This window comes from Sinocyclocheilus anshuiensis, unplaced genomic scaffold (assembly GCF_001515605.1).
Source record: "Sinocyclocheilus anshuiensis isolate Anshui unplaced genomic scaffold, SAMN03320099.WGS_v1.1 scaffold132, whole genome shotgun sequence".
NCBI classification, from domain to species: domain Eukaryota; kingdom Metazoa; phylum Chordata; class Actinopteri; order Cypriniformes; family Cyprinidae; genus Sinocyclocheilus; species Sinocyclocheilus anshuiensis.
The window spans coordinates 738,875-749,734 of record NW_015555730.1 but is presented as its reverse complement, the minus strand read 5'-3'; positions in this window follow the sequence as shown (position 1 = coordinate 749,734).

Below are 10,860 nucleotides of genomic sequence, written 5' to 3'. Positions count from 1 at the left end.
TCCTGCTCCTGGAGGGCAGAGTTTAGCTCCAACACACTTGCCTGGAAGTTTTTAGTGAGTCTGAAGACCTGGTTTCAGGTGTGTTTATTTAGGGTTGGAGCTAAAATAGGCCTAAACTAAACTAAGCCCTCCAGGAGCAGGTTTCTGGATCTATGGTTTTGCTGCAAAAACACCCTTTTGGCTAAAGGTTCTTCAGATTTCAAAAATGTTCTTCATACTAAGAAAAAATGGTTCTTTTTTTAGCTGTTCACTAAAAGGTTCTTTTAGTGAACTTGGCTGAACCCAAAATGATGCTTCTATAGTGTCACTACAAAAAACCCTCTTTTTGGGAGTTTTTTTTTTTTTTTCAAAGTGGGCATTCCCAACTTTTTTCTTTCTCATTCAATTCCCCTATCTTAAAAATTAAATATAGTCATAATTTAGGGATGCACATCAAAAAGAAGGGAGAACTTGTCCATCTGCATAGAAGTTTAGTAGTTACCCTGTTGTCAACCCACTGTTTTTCAAAAGTAGTTACGATTCCTTTACTAAACATTTCAGTTCCTCTGCCTTTTCGACATCTAGTCTGAGAGAAACTGCAACAGAAACCATCCAACAAAGAGCATTTTAGTGGGAGTGCATGTGTGTGATGGGCTGCAAACAGTGAGCGTCAACAGCTGTTAGTTATCGTGTTGTCCTTCCTTTATTTCATGTGCTGGACGTTGGGGCACCAGCTGCAATGGCATTAACAAGATTAACAGATTAGTGTCACACACACACACACACACACACACACAAACAAGTGAGAAACAAGTGTTCTCAATGCTTCTGCTTGCTATCCAGCTCTATAAGTTGAATGGCTAATCCATGTAGGCCATATATACTTGTATATGTTCTGTCCTGCATATCTTGGTGTCTGTATAGCAATAGAGTAGCATTGAAAATATGTGTCAAATTTGAATGAGTCTATAAGAATGCATCTGTTTCCTTTAGATTGTGAAGGAAATGAACAAAGAGGCCTGATTCTCTTAATGCTCTCAGATCACTGTTGTTCACGTGTTACTCAGTCATATTTGACATAAATGTCATATGTATGTCCCTTAAAGTCAACCAAAATGGACCTTTCCTAAAACACACACCTGGTTTTATTGTGCACTATTTATCAGCGCACATTGCTCCCAAGTTTGTAGTTTGTAATCATCCATCAAAACCTGCTCCGACTCTGGCAGTAATGCAGTAATGATAAAGCGAGTAATAGATAAAACGCGCATACTGACAGTCACGGATGCACATGCAGATACAACAGATGCCCTCTTCTCTGGGTCAGGGTTTCAGGTGTCAGCGCTCAGACAGAAGAGCAGGGACAGCAGCATGTGGCACGGCAAGCACTCATTAATCTTATTGTGGTGTTTTAAGGCAGGGCCATGGGCGCCATACTCCAGCTCCCCCACAAAAGCCGACTTTTAAACGCATACTTCAGCCCACACACACTCTAGTATATGAGCACACATGCTCGCTCAAACGATCTGTAACCACTACACATACATTTTCAGGCTAGTAATTGCGAACGCACTGATACGCACGTGCATATGCATGCACCTTCTCCCACACGCTGAAGCGATAATCCGCTTTTGATCCTTGCCAGCAATTTGGTAGAGTGAGCTGAAAATGGCACAAAATGCCATTCAGATCAGATGAGATTTCTCTTGCTGAAAGTAGCAGAAAAGGCACACCTTGTGTTTTGACTGTGCGCTACGCAGATGTTACATAAGAAACACAGGAAAACGGAACTGTGAACTTTAAACAAGTACTTGCCTAATAGTTTTTTTATAAAATAATTGTGAGGGATTGAAGGAAAAACAAAGGTTTCACTTATTTTAAAAGCATGTACCCTTGTGAAAAAGAAGTGTGATTAATTGTATTGAATGTGCACATGTAGTGTACTTCAAATCTTAAAAGTATGTTTTTTTAACATACTTAATATAAAAATGCCACTTAAGTGTACTTAAAAAGACAACACTTTCCTGACTGTTTCCTAATACACTTAAGTATATGTTTAAAAGTTCACTTTGTAATAATGTCAAATTAGAAGTTTTACTTTAAAGTAAAGTTTTAATCATGCTTAATCTTTTGTTGTGTTTTGTGTGTTGAAGTACACTTATTTTGATGTCTGACTAACATACTAAAGCACATGGAAAGTACTTGATTATAAATGTAACTGTAGTCTGTTATTCAATATTACGTTTAAAGTTAATATATTTTAAATGTACTAAATTGGAACTTCATCATTACAAATGTGTAAATTACAAATATATTTAAATATATGAAATACAATTTTCATAACTTCTTGTCAGTATAATTTGCATTATGGTTAGTGTAAATGTACTGCAAAAAGTGCTGACAAGCATTTATGAAACTCGTGTATTTAAATATATATGTTACATTAAACTATAATACAGTTTCATTTAGTATGGTAAAGTGTACTTCTTTTCACGCGGGTAGAGACGCCATGAAATTTAGATTGGAAAGGCTTTTAGTTCATGTTTTTTTTTAGCTTTGAAGCATATATATGCTAATGTTCCCAATAAACTGACAAAATAGCTTTTATCAAATATACAACTTTAAAATTCACAGTCTTTCCCTTCCAAAAAAAAAACAAAACAAAAAATAAATATTGATGACTCACTCTGTCAATTTTTTTCCAATCAAATGCTCTCTATAATGAGAAAGTCCCTGCTAAAACCACATACTTCTGACTAGCAATAGAAAGTTATGATTTAAGCCAAATGCCATCCCCATTTAAAAAAAAGAAAAAGAACAAGCCCTTTGATATGTCCTGCCCCAACTTCCTGTTTCAACAGGATATGTCACTACAAAGAATAAAATTGCAATTGTCTAAACTTTTTATGGGATCTTTAGCATGTTTGAATGGTGTAATGCTACAGGAAGATACAGATATCAAGAAAACACAGTTTGAAATATGATCACAAACACTCTTAGCATGAGTTGTTCTCAGTTTGTAGCAGATTTAATTTCTGACCCAAGCACAGGCTGATTTGTACTCGGCAATTTTCCCTTTCTAAACAGCAGTGAAGACAGTTGCATAAAGGAAGTACCTATAAAGAGAGTCGGTGTGTCTAAAGATCTCCATTTCAGCCTCTAGTCGTTTCCATTTCAGCCTCAGGGGAGGATGTTATTTACAGGAACTTGTGGCCACAGACAAGCGATTGGCATACTATAGGGTGTAAATATCCCTCCTGATCTGCTGCGATTCCCCCATCCTTCTCGCCTTTCACAAACACAAATTTAACCTTGGTTAAAGTGATTTAGTTTGCCCTTATTGTGCACAGAGAGCACTGACAGAGTGCTGTTGTTGCATAGCCAGTGTGCGCAGCCTTAGCAATGGGCTTGTGCGACGTTAACTAGTCTGCTGTGTTTCTGTTTGCGCCTCCTGTCTGGCTCGCCATCGTGCACTGCCGCTCAAACTGTTCCTCCATTGTTTCTCACCCATGTGTACTGAAGCTCTGGGATTTCTCTGGAATATTTGCTGCCTTTAAGTCATATGGGAAGTTCCTATTTATGAGTTTATAAATCGTAATTATAACATGATGTACGTTCAAGCGATTTTGGTTGGAATGGCTGGCCAATTTTCTTGTTTTTCTCTTCCTGACTATGTAAAGGAGGCGTAAGGTGTAAAACTCGTTAGCTTTATTACAAATCCCCATCAATTTATACAAAATGCATACAAACTAAATTGTATACAGACTATAAATGATAAATTCATTGACACAGCCTCTAGTCAGAAAGCAAGGGTTTAAACTCATAATTATGAGCTTATTCATGAGCTTATCTCATAAATATATGTTTTGAAGGCAGCAAGTATTCTAGTTTCCATACTTGCTCTGAACTTGTGATGAATGGTGATAAATATTTCAGATGTAAAATGTTTGTGCCTTGATATGGATATAAACTGTCTCCCTAAACGTTAGTGATATTGAATATCGCTTTGGTAACAAAGACACACACCTAAATGCAAGACAGCAACCTAAGGAAAGCCGGGACTCAGAAAAGGATTGATTATAGAGACTTTGATTTTCTCAGGCTAGAATAATCATAACTCATGAGCCATTTTCCACTCCCATCGATGATACTGTTTTGATCATTTCTTCTGTTGCCAGTCAATCAATTGGACCTGAAACCGTGTGCAAACACCTTTGAAGGATGCGCTTGCACAAATGTCCTTGTTACACCTCAAACGCTTCATCGATTGCTGTACGTGGAGATTTTTAATGTGACAAAACAAGCACACAGAGACCTCAAATCCCTATGGATTTTCCAACGAAGAAAACTGGTCCTTAAACAGACATGTGACTGGTGTGTGATTTTCAAGTCTAAATTAAGACATTACAACCTGTAGATGGACACTCAGGATCTGGATGTTAAGTAGACTCTATTGTACACACTGCAAGTTGGCGTTACTCTATGAGTTACGGCTACTAAGATTTATCTATGTTTTCAGTGCTGCTAAATGTATGTAGAATACAAAAGGAACGCCATGTAGAGTCTGGATTCAGAAACATATCCAGTGTGGTGTAAATAAGTTGCTTGTATCAATGTGAAATGACTGAAAAAAATGCATGTATATCATTCAGGAATTGCTACTGTGGTGGTGTACATGTCAACTTGACACTTTTTTAAATTGTGTGGTTATTTTTTCCATTTGTATTTCAGTTTCAGGTTAAAAGAAAATTCCAGAATGTTTCGTTTGTGTTTTTATTGTAATTGTAATTATAATTATTATTTGTACTGAAAAAGTTCCTATCAGCTCATCCCAGGTTCGGGAAATCGTATATGTCAGCAGTGTTAGAATCTTCATTTCAGACTTCTGTTTGCATTGTGGTTTTTGATGTTGTTTCAGTGACAGCTTCTTCTGTGCACTTGGGCAATTATACTGGGTACTTTTGCTCTGAATACTGGAGTTTATGAAAATCGAGTTTTGATAGTGTTAAGGCATCATACACCCTTTAAAGCTGCTGTGTGTGATTTCTGCACCAATGAAATTGCAAATATTTTCAAACTGGATTTTCCAAACACTCTGCCATTGGTCAGCATTTAGTTCAAGCGAAATTCGATTCAGTGTTATAAGAACGTTCAAACAAGCTCTTAAACCTGAGTTTGAGACATTTAAACACTTAAAAAAACTAAGATAAGTCAATTTGTCAGATAGATGGTAACTCTAATTCAGCACATATGGTATTCTGGTTTTGCCAGACATCAGTTCTTTTCTACTATCTATCAGCTTTATGAACAATATGCTGTGCCACATAGGCCTTTGGTGGAGGCCTTTCAGAGAGCAAGCCAATCTGGATTATTTTGGACTAAGCTCATTAATTGGGCACAAAACCTCTCTCGACTGTGGTCATGTAGCTCCTGAACTCTCCTTCTTAAATCACCATCAGCCTTGATGTGGCTTCTGAAACCTCCTGTGCTCTTGTCGGCACAACACGGTTCAGGGAGTTTCGATTTTTTCCCTCTGGAAGTAAATAATACACATGCATATATTGTAGCTCACAGAGCGATGCTGTTGTTGTTTGGAAAACTTGAAACTTTAAAAATTAAAATTAAATGTGACTTTTGATGGTGGAATTTCCTTTTTTAGTTTGATTATAATTATTTAATAAAGTATTCAAATTATGTCTGTGCTTACTGAGTAAATCATGAAACAACTTATTTGATGAAATAAAGATTCATCATAAAAATGATCAAAAGAAATTGTATGATGCAAAAATAACATTAAGCCATTTTTTTTAGCACTATTAAAACTTTTTTTGAATCATGACATTATTGTCATGAAAATAAAGCTCATTTCTTCTCCAAATTCTTATTACTACATCATGTGAAAAAATAATTATATTAAAATAATAAATCATAAATATTAAATAGTAAATAAAGTATTATACATTATGGTAAAGTATGTGTAAAGTATTTATAGCTTGCATATTTATAGCTTGGCATAGCTTATATTTATTAATTTATGCTTATTTAAGTTATTGCATCACTATAACCAATTAAATAACTAAATAATTTTATTATAGTAATACGAATCATTTAAAGTAATGGAAATACATTAAAAATAGATTAGATAGATAGATGGAAATTATTAGATAGAAAATGTCACAACACTATCTAACTAACTAAATAAACATATGCCCTGTTTTCTTCATGCAAAATGTAATTTTATTTTTTTAATTTCATTTCAGGTTGATGATATTGTTGATGTTAACAGTGTTTGCTTGAACATGAGCATTTTTCTTGTTTTGGTTGGTACATAAAGGCAATTCTGTGCACCTGTTGGGTTTGTTTATTATCTTTAACTTCACTGTCCTCAGCATGTGCGAGATACACACCACTATTGTGCTCCTGCTACATATGATATACAGAGCCCAGCCCAGCCGTCTGTGCAGTGAGCGTGTGCTGCCGTAAATCTCGTCTGAGAATGAAACGCCCTCCGTTCACAGGAGCACAGCTGGCCCAGCATCACAGAGAGCTGCTCTAAATCAAATCACGTCTCGCAGCTACTCGTTCACATATTCACTTCTGTGACGCTGCAGAGGCCCACTGCCTTCTGATGGGACTGAAAGTGCTCTCTGATGGGACTGGACAGCAGCACAGTGCAACATTAGTGCAGTCTAACAGTGATTACTGCTCATTCAGTGTAGTGCATTTGAACAAACCCCTGATTCTCAATATTAAACTGCGATACACACATGAAGAAATCCTCAAATCATGAGTCTTCTACTTGGCTTTTAACTTGACTCTCTTTAATGTAGCATTTTCTAACTCATGAGTATTACATATGAGTTATGTGCTTGGTTTTTAAGCAAATAAAGCATTCACACTTCAAAGTCGAGGTTACCGCACTAAAAACAGAACTTCATCTAATGGTGGTCACAAAACAGACAAGGCCATATATTTAACTGCTTTATTTTCATAAAGAGACTAACAGACCAGAAGAAATTAGTGTAATGAAATGAAAATCATTACAGTATTTGTATTTTAAGAATTATTACATCATTTCTGAGAATAAGAGGTATTTTGAATTTGAACAAAACAGAATCTAACAAATACATATTACATATTAACTCCATAAACTGGATCGCTTATAATAAGCATTGTTTATAATAAGTGGACATGGCAACCCTTCAAGAATGTGCTGTGCGAACAGTGCTAAGCAGCTTTCCAAACAAATCTTAAGGTTCTTTTGACGGTGGTTTAGTAAAAATTGCACACATTATGAATCTTTGGTCGCTGTCAGGGGCATCCCTAAACCCTTTTTACTGGGGTACGAGTTATTAATATTACTGATGATCCTCATGTGTCAATTATACCGAGTATCATTTCTCTATTAATTGTTCAGCAGTCAAATCATAGGCTTAAGTGTTTTCTATCTGCTGTTTAAAATCAGAAGTAATAGGTAGTAACTCTTAAGTAGTACTTAAAGGGATAGTTCACCTAAAAATGAAAATTCTGTCATTAATTACTCACCCTCGTGTCGTTCCAAACCCGTAAGACCTTCGTTCATCTTCGAAACAAAAATTAAGATATTTTTGGTTAATTCAGAGAGCTCTCTGTCCCTCCCATAGACAGCAAGGGTACTAACACGATTAAGGCTCAGAAACGTAGCAAGAGATCGTTAAAATAATCCACGTGACATCAGCGGTTCAACCGTAATTTTACGAAGCTACGAGAATACTTTTTATGTGCAAAGAAAACAAAAATAACAACTTTATTCAACAATTCGTCTACTCCGTGTCACCCTGTCGCCATTTTGGAGAGTATCAGATACGTAAACAACGTTTGCAACGTATGTACGCGGATACGTTGTTTATGTTCAGATCAAAGCGTAAACAATGTAAACAGCGTATCTGCGTAAGGTGCTGCTGACACAGAAGAGCATACGTTGTTAACGTATCTGATACTCTCCAAAATGGCGCTATAGTGTGACACGGAGTAGACTAATTGTTGAATAAAGTTATTTTTGTTTTCACGCATTTTTGCGCACAAAAAGTATTCTCGTAGCTTTGTAAAGTTACGGTTGAACCACTGATGTTACATGGATTATTTTAATGATCTCCTTGCTACGTTTCTGAGCCTTGATCGTGTTAGGATCCTTGCTGTCTATGAGAGGGTCAGAGAGCTCTCGGATTACATCAAAAATATCTTAATTTGTGTTCTGAAGATGAACAAAGGTCTTAAGCCCCGTTCACACCAAGAACCATAACTATAAAGATAACGATATTAGCGTCCACACCAGCGAATGATATCGTCTGTTTATTCTAAGCGCACGCTCGTCTGCCGCTTTAAATTCTCGAGCTCGTTACAGCAGGATGGATTCTGATTGGCTGTCAATTTTTTATCATTCATCAGCTGGAGAAAAATCGTTTTGAAAGTGATTCCAACGATATCATTTCTCTTTGTCTTTATCATTATATTTGTGGTGTGGACTCTGCTATTCTTTAATATTGAGAATGATTTTTAGAACTATATCTTTATATCGTTATCTTTATAGTTATCGTCCTTGGTGTGAACGGGCCTGCACAATTAAATAAAATCTGTTATGGCTGTCGCGAATAAAATGAAAATGAATTGAAAAGTGTCTATTGCGGTGTCTATTTATATAATGTTGCATTATTATTTTTTTCATACACGTTTTTACAGTATTGAGCATTCTAACCAATCACACACAATTCCATTGAGCTTTTGAATGCATGACCAATCGGAGAAAGATTAGTCATCGCTGAAACGCCGGAGTTTTGTTCAGTGCACGCTCTGAATTCTGCACTCTCGCGAATTCTCTCATTATAAACAACAAAGTAACTTACAGATGTACGAACGATGTAAGAAATTCATCCATCATAAAGTGTAGACAGCTTCATTATAATTAATATTATAATATTATAGTGTTAATATATAATATTATATCATTATAAATAATAGCATTTTTGGAGTCGATGATAATGCTCTTTGATAAAGTAAATGTTCTTTGCTCATTTTCCCTATAATTTATTTGCTGTTTGAACAACAGTGGAAATTAAAGCATTATAATTAGTAACTTACAGTGTTTTTCTTACATTGTGATCAAGTCAATTCAGTCATATTAATAAAAATATCTTATGGCATGACACCCATATCTGGTACTTGACTAAAAAAGATCCGCCTATAGAAAAGACGATTTATGTCCATTTATTTCCAAATTAGGGTTTAAAAGAGTATCATGGGCAAATTTTTTGATGGGGGTTCTGATGAAAGGCTAGAAACATGCCTGCGGTCGCTGTAATATTATTTTGGTCAAAAATGGCGAATACCAAACATGCGAGGTGCCAAATCGTTGCTATGGTTACCATGGTGTCAATCATCGCAGTTCTGTTCCGTACACACACTAGACTGTAATTTAGAGGATTCACTCCTGTATTTAAATGCTGTCGTCACTCCTAGGGTGTACATAATTCTAACATGCTTTGCTAGAACTTTACTTATGGGTTTTAGGTTTTGTGATATTTATCATATGTTTCTAAATTACCCTGCTTCCTCTGGTCATCACATGGGAGATCAGGACGCGGGCTTATGGCTCTGATGGAGATCAGAAATTCTGTCTGGGTTCATAAAGGACTCAGCAGAGGAGGAGGCGGTGATGTGAACAGGACTGAGGTGGAATTGAAACAGGGAATGAGGATTTGGTGCAGATGGTTGTTCTTTTGCCTCTACCAACACAAATCTCCCTGTCATGGCGTGTCAGTGTCATCTTTTGTGCGATGGTCTATAGATGCCTGGACACTTGGTCTTTCTTTTGACCCACCCACAGATAAATCGTACAGATTTTTACAGTCCTTGAGGCCTCTAAACAGACAATACTCTCCTGCTAGACATCTGTTAACACGTCTTTGTGTTTTGTTTTGTTTTGTTTTAGGTTTTGCTCTAGCGCTTGATGTTGTGAAAGAAAATTATGACTCTTTGTATTTTCACAAAACGTCGAAGGTGAGAAACTATAGAGGTATTTTTAAACCCAAATTTCTAAAAAAAAAAAAAACACATTATTTTCATGTCAATGTGAAACCAAAATAGACTGGTAGCTTTCTGACTAGACATTCCTAATCTTATTGTAAATTATTTATCAGTACATCCATCAGATTGATCAGTTACTTCAAAGAAAATTAAGTTGGCCATCAAAATAGAGTAAGAGAAAAAAAAACTTTCCTTTCCAGATAAGCTGTTGTTTTCTTTGCAAACTTCCTGTTTTAGTCAGAAATACATCACATTATGCATGTAAATCTGTGCATAACTCATAAACAAATCTGAACTGCTTTAATAAAAAATATGTGTCTCTCGTTTTCATTTTTCACTTTGTTCAGCAGATCATGAAGGCACACTCTAAAAAATGCTGGGTTAAATACAACCCAGTGCTGGGTAAAATAGGGACAAACCCAGCAATTGGGTTGTTTTGACCCAGCAGTTGGGTTAAATGTTTAACCCAACCTTCTGGGTAGTAACCCAACCGCTGGGACAAAACAACCCAATTGCTGGGTTTGTCCCTATTTTACCCAACACTGGGTTATAATTTAACCCAGCATTTTTTAGAGTGCATAAGGTCTGCCACACAAAGACAACACAGGATGCTGCTTTTTAGTTTGGAGCAGATGGAATGTGAATTGCTGTGCTGTCAAGCATTCAGCAACACCGGTCATTATCCGAACTGATTTCAGGTGCAATGAACAGTGATGATCTATAAGTGAACAAACAACATCTAACTGGACATTTAGTTCCTCTGTCTACCTCACGTTTAGTCACAAACATCTGATAATTGGAGAGAAGGAACTGATTCTG